At 43.4% G+C, this 19332-nt stretch overlaps 1 protein-coding gene and 1 long non-coding RNA gene across 23 annotated transcripts in view; one reads left to right on the forward strand and one right to left on the reverse strand.

The window, feature by feature from the left end:
* Positions 1-4682, reverse strand: part of herc2 (HECT and RLD domain containing E3 ubiquitin protein ligase 2) — a 228445-nt gene extending 223763 nt beyond the window's left edge. For 20 of the 22 annotated variants that reach the window (XM_090236518.1, XM_090236516.1, XM_090236507.1 and 17 more), the window contains exon 1: positions 4509-4682. The gene's annotated coding sequence lies outside the window, so the exon portion shown is untranslated. The remainder of the gene's footprint in view (positions 1-4508) is intronic. The other 2 variants (XM_090236517.1, XM_090236505.1) reach the window with 1 other exon arrangement.
* Positions 3960-8505, forward strand: LOC118964707 (uncharacterized). Its single transcript, XR_005051931.2, has 3 exons — positions 3960-4081; positions 4921-4968; positions 8417-8505. It is a non-coding gene; the product is annotated as an uncharacterized LOC118964707 (long non-coding RNA).
* The last annotated feature ends 10827 nt before the right edge of the window (positions 8506-19332 follow it).

Genomic DNA, 19332 nt, shown 5'->3' on the forward strand with positions numbered 1-19332 from the left:
GGAGGGGGACACGTTTGCAGACTCACAACCTGGGCTACACTCGTGAAAAACAAGTTTGGGTTTATTTCATTTATCAGTTGTCAATTTATGAATTGTCTTTTGTTTGAAGCGTTCCTGGCAACGTTGAGTAAGGACATAGAAGTAGGTCTGGGCTGCACACAAATGTAGGCTTATAAATGTGCCCATGTGATAGTGTTTCTGATGGTCTTAACTCACCACCACTAATGAGCTGTGGAGCTTCTCAAAGTAACATTTCTCTTCACCTCAAAACAGCAGGTAAACACGGTCTGTTTTTACATCCACTGAGAATACAGACCACTTGACTTCTCCCACATTATTTTAACGTTACAGCCTTATTCTAAATGGATTAAAGCAAAAACTGGTTTTTATTTTTTCCGATTTATTAAAAATGTTTTTTAAAAATTTCAAAAATTAAATCACATTTACACACTTAAATATTCAGACCCTTTAATCTGTATTTTGTCCAGATTTCCTCTATGGAGATGGGAGAACCTTCCTTCTTGAATCTTGTTTCTCATGGTCTGAGAGTCTTTATAGGTGTCTTTTGGCAAACTCCAAGCGGGCTGTCATTTGCCTTTTACTGAGGAGTGGCTTCCAACTGGCCACTCTACCATAAAGGCCTGATTGGTGGAGTGCTGCAGAGATGGTTGTCCTTCTGGAAGGTTCTCCCATCTCCACAGAGGAACTCTAGAGCTCTAGACCATCAGGTTCTTGGTCACCTCCCTGACCAAGGCCCTTCTCCCCAGATTGCTCAGTTCGGCCAGCTCTAGGAAAGGCCTTGGTGGTTCCAAACTTCTTCCATTTAAGAATGATGGTGGCCACTGTGTTCTTGGGGACCTTCAATGCTGCAGAATATTTTGGTACCCTTCCCCAGATCTATGCCTTGACACAATCCTGTCACGGACAATTCCTTCGACCTCATCACTTGGTTTTTGCTCTGACAACTGTGGGACCTTATATAGACAGATGTGTGACTTTCCAAATCATGTCCAATCAATTGAATTTACCACAGGTGGACTCCAATCAAGTTGTAGAAACATCTCAAGGATGCTCAACGGAAACAGGATGCATATGCGCAACATTTTGTGTCTCATAGTCTGAATACGTATGTAAATAATGTACCCGTTTTTTATTTTGAATACTATTGCAAACATGTCTAAAAACCTGTTTTCACTTTGTCATGATGGGATATTGTGTGTTGATTGATGAGGATTTGTATTTTATTTAATCCTGTAACGTAACAAAACGTGGAGAAAGTCAAGGCACTGTATACATACGTAAGTATTCAGCTTCCTGAGTCAATAGGTTAGAAACACATTTGGCATTTTAATCCTGAAACACGACCCAGTATTTGCCAATGTCACGCTTACCCACGCCATGATGCAGACACCGCCAGGCTTGAGAATAAGGAGGCAGTTACTCAGTGACGCGTTGTGTTTATTTGCCCCAAACACAAGTCCTTTATTTAGTTACTTGTATTTAACTAGGCAAGTCAGTTAAAGTATTTAGTGCCATGTTGCAAGGTAGCCTAGTGGTTAGAGCGTTGGACTAGTAACCAGCAGGTAGCCTAGTAGTTAGAGCGTTGGACTAGTAACCGGAAGGTTGCAAGTTCAAATCCCCCGAGCTGACAAGGTACAAATCTGTCGTCCTGCCCCTGAACAGGCAGTTAACCCACTGTTCCTAGGCCGTCATTGAAAATAAGATTTTCTTCTTAACCGACTTGCCTCGTTAAAAAAATATGCATGTTTTGGAATAGTTTTTATTCTGTATTTTTGTATTGGTCTTCTTACTCTCTCATTTAAGTCATTATTGTGGAGGCGCTACAATGTTGTTGATCCATCCTCAGTTCTCTCATCACAGCCATTAAACTCTGTCACAGTTTTAAAACGGTAACATCGTGGAAACCTTCCTGAGCAGTTTCATTCCTGTCCTGCAGCTGCAGGAGGTTTAATACGGCAGACAGCCTAGTGGTTAGAGCGTTGGACTAGTAACCGAAAGGTTGCAAGATCAAATCCCCGAGCTGACAAGGTACAAATCTGCCGTTCTGCCCCTGAACAAGGGGCCACTGTTCCTAGGCCATCATTGAAAATAAGAATTTGTTCAGCATAATTATTAACTTGGCCATGCTTAAAGATATATTCAATGTCTGATTTGCCATTGTTACCCATCAACCAATCACTGCCCTTGTTTACGGGGCTTCCACAAAGCTCCCTGCTCTTTGTAGTTGAATCTGAGCTTGAAGTTCAATACTTAGTGTTGTATGTAGCAGTCATTCAAAAATCATGTTATTTCACACAGAGTGAAATGTAACTTATTTGATTTGTTAAGCCAAATGTTACTCCTGAACCAAGTGACGAGGTCGAAGGAATTGTCCCAAAGGGTCTGAATACTCATGCAATTTAGTGTATCAGATGTGTATTAAAAAATAAAAAATGTAATTCAAAAAATGTTTATAGATTTAATCTCACTTTGTAACACAATAAAATGTGAAGAAATGCTTTAAGGCACTGTAACTACTGCTATACACACCTTTTCTATTCATGTCCATACTGTCTTTACACACACACACACACTGAACAAAAATATAATTTTTCCATTGCACAAAAAGCGTGTTTCTCTCAAATGCTGTGCACCAATTTGTTTACATCCCTGTTAGTGAGCATTTCTCCTTTGCCAAGATAATCCATCCACCTGACATGTGTGGAAAATGAAGCTGGTAAAAGAGCATGATCATTACACAGATGCACCTTGTGCTGGGGGCAACAAAAGGCCACTCTAAAATGTGCAGTTTTGTCACAACACAATGCCACATATGTCTCAAGTTTTTAGGGAGCGTGCAATTTGCATGTTGACTGCATGAATGTCCAACAGAGCTGTTGCCACAGAATTTAATGTTCATTTTTCTACCATAAGCCATAATGTTGTTTTTCGAGAATTTGGCAGCATGTCCAACCAGCCTCATAAACACGTGTAACCACGCCAGCCCAGAACCTCCACATCCAGCTTCTTCACCTGCAGGATCGCCTAAGACCAGCCACCTAATGAAACTGAGGAGTATTACTGTCTGTCATAAAGCCATCTTGTGGGGGAAAAACTCATTCCGATTGGCTGGACCTGGCTCCCCAGTGGGTGGGCCTTTGCCCTCCCATGGCTTCGCTCCTACCCCCATGTGAAATCCATAGATTAGGGCCTAATGAATTTATTTCAATTGACTGATGTCCTGATATGAACTGTAACTCAGTAAAATCGTTTAAATTGTTGCCTTTATATTTTTGTTCAGTATATTTATATTCCCGCCTCTGACATTGCTCATTCTGATATTTCTTACATTTTGTGGATTATGTGTATTTTTGTATTATTATTGCACTGTTGGACCTAGACACACAAGCATTTCGCTGCACCTGCGGTTCTCTTTTATTTACGTTACCTTTATTTAACTAAGCAAGTCAGTTAAGAATAAATTCTTATTTACAACAAAAAGGCCTCCTGCGGGAACGGGGGCCTGGGATTATAAAAATGTAAATATGGGACAAAACACACATCACAACAAGAGAGACACATCACTACATAAAGAGAGACAACAACATAACAAGGCAGCAACACATGACAACACAGCATGGCAGCAACACAACAACACAGCATGATAGCAACACAACAACAACAATATGGCACAAGCATTATTGCGATAACATCTGCACATCTGTGTACGTGACCAATAAACTATGATTTGAAATTTGAAAATGCGTTGTACTCCGACTTTTCCCAATTACATGGAAAGACTGAACGACTGCTCGTTTAAGTAAACGAGCAGATATTGTCATTGTGCTAAGCTAGCAGGAGCAGCCATTATGGAATGGGGTCGCGTTGAACAACAAAGGCGCTGATTGGCTGACACCGCCGTTCCAAGATGGCTGCTGTGGCTTCTATCATGAGGACAAAAAAAAAAAGGACAGTGGTCCGGAAAACGAGCTATCAGCCGTTCAATCGTCTCCGTGTAACGTTAACAGTTGGGCTAGTTGGACAATTCGGAGTATAATGTATTTCTCATCCCTGGATAGAGGTACATTTTCTCCGAGCCTTATCTACCGCCGGCTCCGCGGTGTCTTTATATAATATACACGGGAATGATGTCCGACCGTAGTGCTGCTGTAAGCAAAGCGGTTCGGATCTGCAGGCTACTGTTTGGCTAGCTATATTTTACTTCGACAGTAAGACAACGTTATATCTACACTAGTTACCACACACTTGTTTTTAGCTTAACTGTTGGATACTTGCAGTGTAATCATACTAGCGTTAGTGTTCGGTTAACCATAAATACATGAGTTTACTTTAGCGATGCGGCTAACTGCATCCAAGCTAACTAACTTAACGCGCTAGGTCATAACAACTGCAAGGACAGAAGCGTTTCACGTCCTATAAACTCGACGATGTCGCTCACTTCATCTACATTTATACGACAAAATGTATACAATTAGTTTTGTCCTTACTTGCAAGTTTTTCTTGTTCTATTCTGGCCCCCTCCAGTCCTAACACGGGCTTTGCTGCATTACCAGGTCGTCCATATTGGACCCATGTGATTGACAGCTGAACCTTCCAGGGCGTCGAAACAGATGACGTAGCCAGACTACAGCCAGTCACCGGGACGTGTTAGAATATTGTGCATGCATCCTTCATTCCTCCCTTGTTTCCTTGAAGTAGCCTAATTATTGAACGAACGTCACTACAACTTTAGAGAACGTTCCCTTATTTAAATTGTCTCATAAGGTCATCAACTAACGTTTTCATTAAAATGATACCGTGATTTCGCCGCAAAACAGAATGCTGCATTCATGGCAAATCAGAGGGTGATGACTCTTAATGGTATCATACAAACACTGGATGTGTTTCATTATTTTTTAGGTGGGTCCTATCTAAAAGATGGCGTACGGTGCAGCGGTACTCTCTCCAGTAAGTAGTCTAGTTTACAGCTTCACCTCCTGGCATGTTTTAGCTGAAGTAGTCTACATGATCATGTTTTAAATTAGGCATATTTTCCTAATGTACGTAACCCGAGTGGTGCAGTGGTCTAAGACACTGCAGTACCTGGTTCGAATCCAGGCTGCATCACATCCAGCCGTGATTGGGAATCCCATAGGGCGGCGCACAATTGGCCCAGCGTCGTCCGGGTTTGGCTAGGGTAGGCCTTCATTGTAAATAAGAATTGGTTCTTAACTGGTTAAACTGGTTAAATTTAAATTATACAAAAAAAACATACACCATTACTACTCATTGATTACATAATAGTTTCAAATCAAATTGTATTTGTCAGTTGTGCCGAATACAACAGGTGTTTCACTTTACAGTGAAATGCTTACTTACAAGCCCTTAACCAACTATGCAGTTTCAAGGAAATACCAACAACAACAAAAGAGATAAGAATGACAAATCATTAAAGAGCAGCAGTAAATGTATTATTTATTTTCTATAGCCTTTATTTAACTAAGCAAGTCAGTTAAGAACAAATTCTTATTTACAATGACGGCCTAACAAAAGGCCTCCTGCGGGGACGGGGGCCTGGGAGTTAATTTAAAAAAACAAACAATATAAATATAGGACAAAACGCACATCACAACAAGAGAGAACACAACACGACATAAAGAGAGACCTAAGACAACAACATAGCAAGGCAGCAACACATGACAACATAGCATTGTAGCAACACAACATAACATGGTAGCAGCACAAAACATGGTACAACTATTATTGGGCACAGACAACAGCACAAAGGGTAAGAAGGTAGAGACAACAATACATCACGCAAAGTAGCCACAACTGACAGTAAGAGTCCATGATTGAGTCTTTGAATGAAGAGATGGAGATAAAACTGTCCAGTTTGAGTGTTTGTTGCAGCTTGTTCCAGTCACCAGCTGCAGCGAACTGAAAAGTGACCCAGGGATGTGTGTGCTTTGGGGACCTTTAACAGAAGGTGACTGGCAGAACGGGTGTTGTATGTGGAGGATGAGGGCTGCAGAAGATATCTCAGTTAGGGGGGAGTGAGGCCTAAGAGGGTTTTGTAAATAAGCATCAACCAGAGGGTCTTGCAGAGATGACCAGTTTACAGAGGAGTATAGAGTGCAGTGATGTCCAATTTTTGTATTTTATCTTTATTTAACTAGGCAAGTCAGTTAAGAACAAATTCTTATTTTCAATGACGGCCTAGGAACAGTGGGTTAACTGCCTGTTCAGGGGCAGAACGACAGATTTGTACCTTGTCAGCTCGGGGATTTGAACTTGCAACCTAAGAAGCATTGTTGGCAAATCTGATGGCCTAATGGTAAAGAACATCTAGCCGCTCCAGAGGTGTGGACTCGAGTCACAAATATGATGACTTGCAACTCGACTGTCTTTAACACCAATGACTTGTGACTTGACTTGGACTTGAGCCTTTTGACTCGACCCTCCCCAAACCTCCCCAACCCTCCCCAAGCCCCAATATTAAAATGATGCTATTAAACAAAGTGTGCAGCGTATCAACTCTTCATTTAACGGATTACAGTTTGAATCGGACAGCAGCCAATCAAATTGTGCCAGCTGAGAAAAAGTTGTGCATGGCAGTGCAGAGGAACGTCGGTGAGTGAATTCAGATGGAGCCCTTGGAAAGATGATACCCCAAAGTATTATTTTCGGATATAAAGACGACGCTGTATCAACAAAAAACGGATTGCAACTTGCAAAACATACAGGAAGAAAATTACAGACGGAGGCGCAGCAAAATGTAATATACTATTACGCTTATTAAAAATATGAAATGGTATTAAATTTGGTTAAGAGCACATTATGACTTGAGACTTGACGGTCTTGACTCGGACTTGCCTGTTTTGATCTGGGACTTACTTGTAACTTGTAAAACAATGACTTGGTCCCACCTCTGGCCGCTCGAGAGCACCCTTACCTGCCGATCTATAAATTACATCTCCGTAATCTAGCATGGGTAGGATGGTCATCTGAATCAGGGTTAGTTTGGCAGCTCGGGTGAAAGAGGAGTGATTACGATAGAGGAAACCAAGTCTAGATTTAATTTCAGCCTGCAGCTTTGTTATGTGCTGAGAGAAAGACAGTGCACCGTCTAGCCATACTCCCAAGTACTTGTATGAGCGTGACTACATCTATCACGCTCGTCGAAATGATTGGACCAAGGCGCAGCACGCGTAGAGTTCCACATATTTTAATAAATCAAAACTCACCGAACAAAACAATAAAGCACACACAAAACGTGAAGCTAACAGTGCTACTAGGCAACTAAACATAGTCAAGATCCCACAATGGAGAAAATGGCTACCTAAATATGATCCCCAATCAGAGACAACAATAAACAGCTGTCTCTGATTGGGAACCATACCAGGCCAACATAAACCATTAATCACTTAGATGACCCACCCTAGTCACTATCGCGCCCCAAACAACATAGAGAATAAACAGCTCTCTATGGTCAGGGGGTGACAACATCAAGCTCTAAACCCTCAGAGGTAGTAATCACACCTGTGGGGAGAGGGGCATTTTTCTTACAAAACCATATGACCTTTGTTTTGGAGGTGTTCAGATCAAGGTTAAGGGCAGAGAAAGCTTGTTGGACACGAAGAAAGCTTTGTTGTAGAGCGTTTAATACAAAGTCTGGGGAGGGGCCAGCTGAGTATAAGACTGTATCATCTGAATATAAGTGGATGAGAGAGCTTCCTACTGCCTGAGCTATGTTGTTGATGTAAATTGAGAGGAGTGTGGGGCCTAGGATCGAGCGATGGGGAACTCCCTTGGTGACAGGCAGTGGCTGAGACAGCAGATGTTCTGACTTTATACACTGCACTCTTTGAAAGAGGTAGTTTGCAAACCAGGCCAAAGACCCCTCAGAGACACCAATACTCCTTAGCCGGCCCACAAGAATGGAATGGTCTACCGTATCAAAAGCTTTGGCCAAGTCAATTAAAATAGCAGCACAACATTGCTTAGAATCAAGGGCAATGGTGACGTCATTGAAGACCTTAAAGTTTGCAGTGACGCATCCATAAATAACAATAAGGGGGCTATGTCCGGGGGCACCGGTGTCGAGGTAATTGAGGTAATATGTACATTTAAGTAGAGTTATTAAACTGACTATGCGTAGATAATAACAGAGAGTAGCAGCAGCAGCGTGGAAGAGGAGGATGGGGGGGTGGGGCAATGCAAATAGTCTGGGTAGCTATCCGACTAGATGTTCAGGAGTCTCATGGTTTGGGGATGGAAGCTGTTTAGAAGCCTCTTGGACCTTGACTTGGAGCTCCGGTATGATACTGCACATGGGTACACTTTTTCAAAAACAATAAAATATATAATTTTTGATATTCCTTGAATGCACTGACCTCTTGTGAATTTCTTCCAACAGTGATTATGGACCAGATTGGGGACTTCCTGACCTATAACGCAACCCCTGCTGTGAGGGTCACACTTTTAGGAACCCTGGGGTGCTGGTTTAGTGAGAATTATTGTTTGGCATGTTATCATTGAGTGTGTAACTCAAATCAAATCAAATGGTATGTCACATGAGCCGAATACAACCGGTGTAGTAGACCTAACCATGAAAGGCTGAATAGAACCGGTGTAGCAGACCTAACCAGGAAATGCCGAATACAACCGGTGTAGTAGACCTAACCAGGAAATGCCGAATACAACCGGTGTAGTACACCTAACCAGGAAATGCCGAATTGAACCGGTGTAGTAGACCTAACCAGGAAATGCCGAATACAACCGGTGTAGTAGATCTAACCATGAAATGCCGAATACAACAGGTGTAGTAGATCTAACCATGAAATGCCGAATACAACCGGTGTAGCAGGCCTAACCATGAAATGCCGAATACAACCGGTGTAGTAGACCTAACCATGAAATGCTGAATACAACAGGTGTAGCAGACCTAACCATGAAATGCTACTTACAAGCCCTTAACCAACAATGCAGTTCAAGAAATATTTAAAATATTTAATTAATAAACAAAAGTTTAAAAAAATTAAATACTAATAATGTAACAGAATAAAATAACAATAATGAGGCTATATACAAGGGGTACTACTGGTTAGTAATGAGGCTGTATACAGGGGTTACCGGTACATAGTCAATGTGCGGGTGTACAGGTTAGTCAAGTTAATTTGTACATGTAGGTAGGGGTAAAGTGACTATGCATAGATCATAAACTCCTGTTTTGTTTTACTACAGGGGTTACAGTGATATAATGTTCCCCTCAATGTATGACTGTTGATCACTGGATGTCCTGGGGGCCTCATATCTCCTTCAGCTGGATGTCCTGGGGGCCTCATATCTTCTTCAGCTGGATGTCCTGGGGGCCTCATATCTCCTTCAGCTGGATGTCCTGATGTCCTGGGGGCCTCATCTCCTTCAGCTGGATGTCCTGGGGGCCTCATATCTCCTTCAGCTGGATGTCCTGGGGGCCTCATATCTCCTTCAGCTGGATGTCCTGGGGGCCTCATATCTCCTTCAGCTGGATGTCCTGGGAGCCTCATATCTCCTTCAGCTGGATGTCCTGGGGGCCTCATATCTCCTTCAACTGGATGTCCTGGGGGCCTCATCTCCTTCAGGTGGATGTCCTGGGGGCCTCATATCTCCTTCAGCTGGATGTCCTGGGGGCCTCATATCTCCTTCAGCTGGATGTCCTGGGGGCCTCATGTCTTTCAGCTGGATGTCCTGGGGGCCTCATATCTCCTTCAGCTGGATGTCCTGGGGGTCTCATATCTCCTTCAGCTGGATGTCCTGGGGGCCTCATATCTCCTTCAGCTGGATGTCCTGGGGGCCTCATCTCCTTCAGCTGGATGTGAAAGGGGCCTCATCTCCTTCAGCTGGATGTCCAGGGGGCCTCATCTCCTTCAGCTGGATGTCCTGATGTCCTGGGGGCCTCATATCTCCTTCAGCTGGATGTCCTGGGGGCCTCATATCTCCTTCAGCTGGATGTCCTGATGTCCTGGGGGCCTCATATCTCCTTCAGCTGGATGTCCTGGGGGCCTCATGTCTTTCAGCTGGATGTCCTGGGGGCCTCATATCTCCTTCAGCTGGATGTCCTAGGGGCCTCATCTCCTTCAGCTGGATGTCCTGGGGGCCTCATCTCCTTCAGCTGGATGTCCTGGGGGCCTCATCTCCTTCAGCTGGATGTCCTGGGGGCCTCATATCTCCTTCAGCTGGATGTCCTGAAGGCCTGATTTCTCCTTCAGCTGGATGTCCTGGGGGCCTCATGTCTTTCCGCTGGATGTCCTGGGGGCCTCATATCTCCTTCAGCTGGATGTCCTAGGGGCCTCATCTCCTTCAGCTGGATGTCCTGGGGGCCTCATCTCCTTCAGCTGGATGTCTTGATGTCCTGGGGGCCTCATATCTCCTTCAGCTGGATGTCCTGGGGGCCTCATCTCCTTCAGCTGGATGTCCTGGTGTCCTGGGGGCCTCATCTCCTTCAGCTGGATGTCCTGGGGGCCTCATCTCCTTCAGCTGGATATCCTGGGGAAGCTGGGCTGTGTGATGTGTTGCTCTGGTTCTGTCGTGCTCATCACACACTCCCCTAAATCAAAGAGCGTCACCTCTAGTCTGGAGCCGGAGGAGAGGCTGGCTGGCTCAGGTGGGTGGGACCAGGACATGTATATTGCGTCTCAAATGGCACCCTATTCCCTATATAGTGCACTACTTTAGACCAGAGCCCTATTCCCTATATAGTGCACTACTTTAGACCAGAGCCCTATTCCCTATATAGTGCACTACTTTAGACCAGAGCCCTATTCCCTATATAGTGCACTACTTTAGACCAGAACCCTATTCCCTATATAGTGCACTACTTTAGACCAGAACCCTATTCCCTATATAGTGCACTACTTTATAGTAGTAGGGAATGAGATTACATGTATGACACATACAGTGACTGCTCCTGACTTATATGGTCAGAAAGGTACATTTTAACTATAGTTTTCACATTTTGATTTGTGCAACAGTATCAAATAGTTCATGTAATTGCCCTCCACAAGAATCCATGATGGTTGTTGGGGGAGGATGATGAGTACTGAGGTGAGTCCGTCTCTCCATGCAGTGTTTGTAACCCATGCCTCACTGTTTTTGAAAAATGTGGCAGCATTTATTTATATAAAGGAAATCAATCTCAATTCTCAGCTCCCTCGTGTGTTTTTCAATGTGTGTTTTAAAAGACAGCATATCATCAATCCAAATATTTACAGCAGATTGGAGTCAAATGTGTTTGAAAAACTTTCAAGGTGAAACGGTCAATAGTTCAGAATATGGTTAATGAAAAAGGGGACTTTGTATTAGTGTTGTTCACTAAAATATTAATCTAGATAGTTTCCGCTAGAATGAGAGGAAGTGTTATTTCACAGGACCTATTTCTACGCGTGTGTGAAGAATCACCATTTCACCAAAAAAGCGATAATCAACTAGATTAAACTGGATTAAGCTAGATTCAACTGGATTCAACTGGATTAAGCTAGGTTAAACTGGATTAAACTGGATTCAATTAGATTAAACTGGATTCAATTAGATTAAACTGGATTAAACTAGATTAAACTGGATTCAATTAGATTAAACTGGATTCAATTAGATTAAACTGGATTAAACTAGATTAAACTGGATTCAATTAGATTAAACTGGATTCAATTAGATTAAACTGGATTAAACTAGATTAAACTGGATTCAATTAGATTAAACTGGATTAAATTAGATTAAACTGCTGTCTGAATATCATCAATATTATTATTTGTAAAAAAAAATTGGCGGATGTCAGGGGGCATAATTAACATAATTAAAACAGATGTAATATTTGACTAAAACTTAATAATTTCAAACATTGCTTCCATTTTGTATATGATGACCTACTGTATATCTATGAAGATTTGCAGAAACTGCTTCTACAATAGAAATCTCTGAGGACACTTGTAGGCGACATCGAAATTAGCTAGCATAGGTCAACATGGTAAAGTGACGTTTTCAATTAAATTCACTCGAGCGGGGTCTTCAACCTAGAGTGATCTTAACCTTTGTCTTCAACCTAAAAAAAAAAAAACCTTGATAAAGAAGCCATCTTTATCAATTGAAAGGGTCGTTAGCTAGCTAGCTGCTATAGCCACAAATTCATAAACCCCGCCCTTTTCTACATTTCTACAATCTTATTTTAACCCTAACCCCACTGCTGACTTTATGCCTAATCCTAATCTTAAATTCAGCCAAAAATGCAAATTGTTTTTGCCAATTTTGGTTGTGGAATCTGACTTTCTGGCTGTGGAATCTTTGTGGTTTAAGCTAGTGGAAACCCATTGAAAGCAGTGCAGCCTGATTTCAAGCAATAATGACACACCTTATTTTAGCGCTGGTCCAAATGTTGTGTGAATGATATATATTCATGTCAGTCAAATCCATTAAACTCAAATGTTACTTCAACTTCAACCAGTGAATGCTAGCAATGGCTAGCTATTCTACAGGTCTGTGTTAGTGTTAGCACGCTAATAACAAACCCTGCACACACATTTAAAAAAAATATATATATATATATTTAAGGGTTTTGCTGTAGGTTGATAATGATTTCACCAAAGTATGTTGTATCAGACATTTCAAACAACATTCACAGCTAATGAGAAAACATTCATGGTATTTAATTGAAGAGCATGAACAAGGCAACCTTGGGGTTCATTTGAATGGGAGCCAACGTCAGATTGAGAGATTTTTACATCCTTACGGCCCATGTGACTTATGTGAACATCAGTCCGTGAGCTCATGCGCAGGAACATGTAATGGTCATGTCGTGCCTAACAAAAATAAAAACTTGTCCATTTTACAAGGTTGTAGTAGTGGCAGGTTCAGTAACTTAAGGCATTGTCTCCAATCAAGGTTCTGCCTTTAGAATTGAAGAAAATGAACAACTAAGGACCCATTTTTCACATTTCCCATTGACTTGCCAAACCAAACTCCGGCCTGGGGTGTAGTCATTACGCCTTACAACGAAAAACGTTTACCATTTTAAGAACCAAATGGAATGAAACGGGAAGGATCCTACCTGATTTTGTCCAATAGAAACTCTTGTTTTTGTTGCAAAACGTTTTCCGTTTGGAGTAAACCGTTTCCTTTGTAAAACATTTTGCAACAGAGTCGGCATAATGAATACACTCCGGTGTTGGAGAGCATCAAAACTGACTGATCTACAAATAATATTGAGTAGTTATTGTGGAAGGACCACCAGACGGCAGGCTGGGCTCACGGATAGTAGCCCAACAAGGCATGGGAGACAAGGTAACCAGAGGGCAGGCTGGGCTCACGGATAATAGCCCAACAAGGCATGGGGACAAGGTAACCAGAGGGCAGGCTGGGCTCACGGATAGTAGCCCAACAAGGCATGGGAGACAAGGTAACCAGAGGGCAGGCTGGGCTGACGGATAGTAGCCCAACGCATCTGGAGAGTAGTAGTGTGATGGGTCAGATCTGGAGAGTAGTGGTGTGATGGGTCAGATCTGGAGAGTAGTAGTGTGATGGGTCAGATCTGGAGCGTAGTGGTGTGATGGGTCAGATCTGGAGCGTAGTGGTGTGATGGGTCAGATCTGGAGAGTAGTGGTGTGATAGGTCAGATCTGGAACATAGTGGTGTGATGGGTCAGATCTGGAACATAGTGGTGTGATGGGTCAGATCTGGAGAGTAGTGGTGTGATGGGTCAGATCTGGAACATAGTGGTGTGATGGGTCAGATCTGGAACATAGTGGTGTGATGGGTCAGATCTGGAACATAGTGGTGTGATGGGTCAGATCTGGAGCGTAGTGGTGTGATGGGTCAGATCTGGAACATAGTGGTGTGATGGGTCAGAGCTGGAACATAGTGATGTGATGGGTCAGATCTGGTGTGATGGGTCAGATCTGGAACATAGTGGTGTGATGGGTCAGATCTGGAACATAGTGGTGTGATGGGTCAGAGCTGGAACATAGTGATGTGATGGGTCAGATCTGGTGTGATGGGTCAGATCTGGAGAGTAGTGGTGTGATGGGTCAGATCTGGAACATAGTGGTGTGATGGGTCAGATCTGGAACATAGTGGTGTGATGGGTCAGATCTGGAGAGTAGTGGTGTGATGGGTCAGATCTGGAACATAGTGGTGTGATGGGTCAGATCTGGAACATAGTGGTGTGATGGGTCAGATCTGGAGAGTAGTGGTGTGATGGGTCAGATCTGGAGAGTAGTGGTGTGATGGGTCAGATCTGGAACATAGTGGTATGATGGGTCAGATCTGGAACATAGTGGTGTGATGGGTCAGATCTGGAACATAGTGGTGTGATGGGTCAGATCTGGTGTGATGGGTCAGATCTGGAGAGTAGTGGTGTGATGGGTCAGATCTGGAGCGTAGTGGTGTGATGGGTCAGATCTGGAACATAGTGGTGTGATGGGTCAGATCTGGAACATAGTGGTGTGATGGGTCAGATCTGGTGTGATGGGTCAGATCTGGAGAGTAGTGGTGTGATGGGTCAGATCTGGAGAGTAGTGGTGTGATGGGTCAGATCTGGAACATAGTGGTGTGATGGGTCAGATCTGGAACATAGTGGTGTGATGGGTCAGATCTGGAACATAGTGGTGTGATGGGTCAGATCTGGTGTGATGGGTCAGATCTGGAGAGTAGTGGTGTGATGGGTCAGATCTGGAACATAGTGGTGTGATGGGTCAGATCTGGTGTGATGGGTCAGATCTGGAGAGTAGTGGTGTGATGGGTCAGATCTGGAACATAGTGGTGTGATGGGTCACACCTGGAACACAGATCTGGAACATAGTGGTGTGATGGGTCAGATCTGGAACATAGTGGTGTGATGGGTCAGATCTGGAACATAGTGGTGTGATGGGTCAGATCTGGTGTGATGGGTCAGATCTGGAGAGTAGTGGTGTGATGGGTCAGATCTGGAACATAGTGGTGTGATGGGTCAGATCTGGTGTGATGGGTCAGATCTGGAGAGTAGTGGTGTGATGGGTCAGATCTGGAACATAGTGGTGTGATGGGTCAGATCTGGAACATAGTGGTGTGATGGGTCAGATCTGGTGTGATGGGTCAGATCTGGAGAGTAGTGGTGTGATGGGTCAGATCTGGAACATAGTGGTGTGATGGGTCAGATCTGGAGAGTAGTGGTGTGATGGGTCAGATCTGGAACATAGTGGTGTGATGGGTCAGATCTGGCACATTGTGGCGTGATGGGTCAGATCTGGAACATAGTGGTGTGATGGGTCAGATCTGGAGAGTAGTGGTGTGATGGCCATGAAGGCCTGACTCACACAGTCTCCTCTGAACAGTTGATGTTGAGATGTGTCTGTTACTTGAACTCTGAAGCATTTATTTGGTCTGCATTCTGAGGTGCAGTGAACTTTAATGAACTTATCTTCTGCAGCAGAAGTAACTCTGGGTCTTCCATTCCTGTGGCGGTCCTCATGAGAGCTAGTTTCATCATAGCGCTTGATGGTTTTTGCGACTGCACTTGAAGACATTTTCTGGATTGACTGACCTTCATGTCTTCAAGTAATGATGGTCTGTTCTTGGGCTTTTACCAAATAGGGTTATCTTCTGTATACCACCCTACTTTGTCACAACACAACTGACTGGCTCAAACGCATTAAGAAGGAAAGAAAATCCACAAATTAACTTTTAACAAGGCACACCTGTTACTTGAAATGCATTCCAGGTGACTACATCATGAAGCTGGTTGAGAGAATGCCAAGAATGTGCAAAGCTGTCATCAAGGCAAAAGCTGGCTACTTTTGAAAAATCTCAAATATAAAATATATTTTGATTTACTTATCATGTAGTAACCAAAAAAGTTTTGAGTTATTTCATAGTTTTGATGTCTTCACTATTATTCTACAATGTAGAAAATAGTAAAACAACAACAACAAAAACACTGGAATGAGTAGGTGTGTCCTAACTTTTGACTGGTACTGTATGTTTGTCCCATAAAATATTTGGCATGGGTCCCCAGATCCTCAAAAAGTTCTACAGCTGCACCATCGAGAGCATCCTGACCGGTTGCATCACCGCCTGGTACGGCAACTGCTTGGCATCTGACCGTAAGGCGCTACAGAGGGTAGTGCGTACGGTTCAGTACATCACTGGGGCCAAACTTCCTGCCATCCAGGACCTCTATACTAGGCGGTGTCAGAGGAATGCCCATCAAATTGTCAGACTGTTTTCTCTGCTACCGCATGGCGGTACCGGAGCAGCAAGTCTAGGACCAAAAGGCTCCTTAACAGCTTCTACCCCCAAGACATAAGACTGCTAAACAATTCATCAAATGTGTGGCCACTGAACTATTTACATTGACCCCCCTCTTTGGGGGGTTTTGTACACTGCTGCCGCTCACTGTTTTATCTATGCATAATCACTTCACCCCCACCTACATGTACAAATGACCTTGACTAACCTGTAACCCTCCACACTGACTCGGTACCGGTACCCCCTATATATAGCCTCCACATTGACTCTGTACCGGTACCCCCTGTATATAGCCTCCACATTGACTCTGAACCGGTGCCCCCTGTATATAGCCTCCACATTGACTCTGTACCGGTGCCCCCTGTATATAGCCTCCACACTGACTCAGTATCGGTGCCCCCTGTAATAAGCCTCGTTATTCTTATTGTGTTACTTTTTAGCATTTTTGTTTTTACTTTAGTCTACTTGGTAAATATTTTCTTAACTTTTCTTGAACTGCACTGTTGGGCTTGTAAGTAAGCATTTCACGGTACGGTCTACACTTGTTGTATTCGGCGCATGTGACAAAGTTTGTTTTGATTTGATTAAATTATCAATACAAACAGGGTAACTGCATTAGACTGATTGCATTCAAATAAGTTCTCAAACATACTTCACAATTCCAGTTTACAGAATGTATTTACTGAATGTATGAGCATAGCAGCATAACAGCATACCTTTAAATAGAGGCAGTTAATTATTCACACAGGACACCGGATAAGACAGGAGAAGTACTCCAGATATACTCCAGATATAACAAACTGACCCTAGCCCCCCGACACATAAACTACTGCAGCATAAATACTGGAGGCTGAGACAGGATAAGTACTCCAGATATAACAAACTGACCCTAGCCCCCCGACACATAAACTACTGCAGCATAAATACTGGAGGCTGAGACTCCACACACAGAGACGCATACACTCCCTCGCCCTCCATTTTGCAAATCTGACCATAATTCTATCCTCATGATTCCTGCTTACAAGCAAAAACTAAAGCAGGAAGAACCAGTGACTCGGTCAATAAAGAACTGGTCAGATGACGGAGATGCTAAGCTACAGGACTGTTTTGCTAGCACAGACTGGAATATGTTCCGGGATTGAGGAGTACACCACATCAGTCACTGTCTTCATCAATAAGTACATCAATGACGTCGTCTCTACAGTGACTGTACATACATACCCCAACCAGAAGCCATGGATTACAGGCAACATCCACACTGAGCTAAAGGGTAGAGCTGAGGCTTTAAAGGAGCGGGACTCTAACCCGGAAGTTTATGAGAAATCCCGCTACGCCCTCCGACGAACCATCAAACAGGCAAAGCGTCAATACAGGACTAAGATTGAGTCGTACTACACCGGCTCTGATGCTCGTCGGATGTGGCAGGGCTTGCAAACTATTACAGACGTCAAGGGGAAGCACAGCCGAGAGCTTCCCAGTGACACGAGCCTACCGGATGAGCTAAACTACCTCTATGCTCGCTTCGAGGCAAATAACACTGAAACGCGCATGAGAGCACCAGCTGTTCCGGATGACTGTGTGATCACGCTCTCCGCAGCCGATGTGAGTAAGAACTTTAAACAGGTCAACATTCACAAGGCCGCAGGGCCAGACAGATTACCAGGACATGTACTGCGAACAGGCGCTGACCAACTAGCAAGTGTCTTCACTGACATTTTCAATCTCTCCCTGTCCGAGTCTGTAATACCAACATGTTTAACCTGTAGTGACACCCCATCCCGTGAACGGGACCGTTGTCATCATCTGACACTAATTAGCATAATGCAACAGACATAAATCTTCCTAGAAAATATTCCTATTCATGAAAATCACAAGTGAAATATATTGGAACACAGCTTAGCCTTTTGTTAATCACCCTGTCATCTCAGATTTTCAAAATATGCTTTACAGCCAACGCTAGACAAGCATTTGTGTAAGTTTATCATAGTATTCGGATGTTTTCACTCACGAGACTCCCAGGTAGACAGCCAAAGTATATTTTTTCCCCAAATATTATTTTTGTAGGCGAAATAGCTCCGTTTGTTCTTCACGTTTGGCTGAGAAATCGCCCAGAAATTGCAGTCACCACAACTCCGAAAAATATTCAAAATTAGCTCCATAATATCGACAGAAACATGGCAAACGCTGTTTAGAATCCATCCTCAAGGTGTTTTTCTAATATCTATTTGATAATAATATATCAACCGAGACAATTGGTTTCTCAGTAGAAGCGATTGGAATAATGGCTACCTCTGTATTTTACGCGAGAATCTCTCTCGGAGCCACCATGTGACCACTTACGCAATGTGGCCACCTACGGCTATTCTTCAACAGAAATGCGTAAAACTACGCCACAATGCTGTAGACACCTTGGGGAATACGTAGAAAGCGTAAGCTCGTTGATGGTACATTCACAGCCATATAGGGAGTCATTGGAATGCAGTGCTTTCAAAACCTGGGGCACTTCCGGATTGGATTTTTCTCAGGCTTTCGCCTGCAACATCAGTTCTGTTATTCTCACAGACAATATCTTTACAGTTTTGGAAATATTAGTGTTTTTTCTATCCAAAGCTGTCAATTATATGCATATTCTAGCATCTTTTCCTTACAAAATATCCCGTTTAAAACGGGAACGTTTTTTTTCCAAAAATGAAAATACTGCCCCCTAACACCAAGAGGTTTTAATTAAGCAGACCTCCATAGTCCCTGTGCCCAAGAACACGAAGGTAACCTGCCTAAATGACTACCGACCCGTAGCACTCACGTCTGTAGCCATGAAGTGCTTTGAAAGGCTGGTCATGGCTCACATCAAAACCATCATCCCAGAAACCCTAGACCCACTCCAATTTGCATACTGCCCAACAGATAATGCAATCTCCATTGCACTCCACACTGCCCTTTCCCACCTGGACAAAAGGAACACCGACAGTGGGGAGAACAAGTATTTGATACACTGCTGATTTTGCAGGTTTCCCACTTACAAAGCATGTAGAGGTCTGTAATTTTTTTTATCATAGATACACTTCAACTGTGAGAGACCAA

Source organism: Oncorhynchus mykiss, chromosome 5 (assembly GCF_057628025.1).
Source record: "Oncorhynchus mykiss isolate SJ-2025 chromosome 5, ASM5762802v1, whole genome shotgun sequence".
Classification (NCBI taxonomy): domain Eukaryota; kingdom Metazoa; phylum Chordata; class Actinopteri; order Salmoniformes; family Salmonidae; genus Oncorhynchus; species Oncorhynchus mykiss.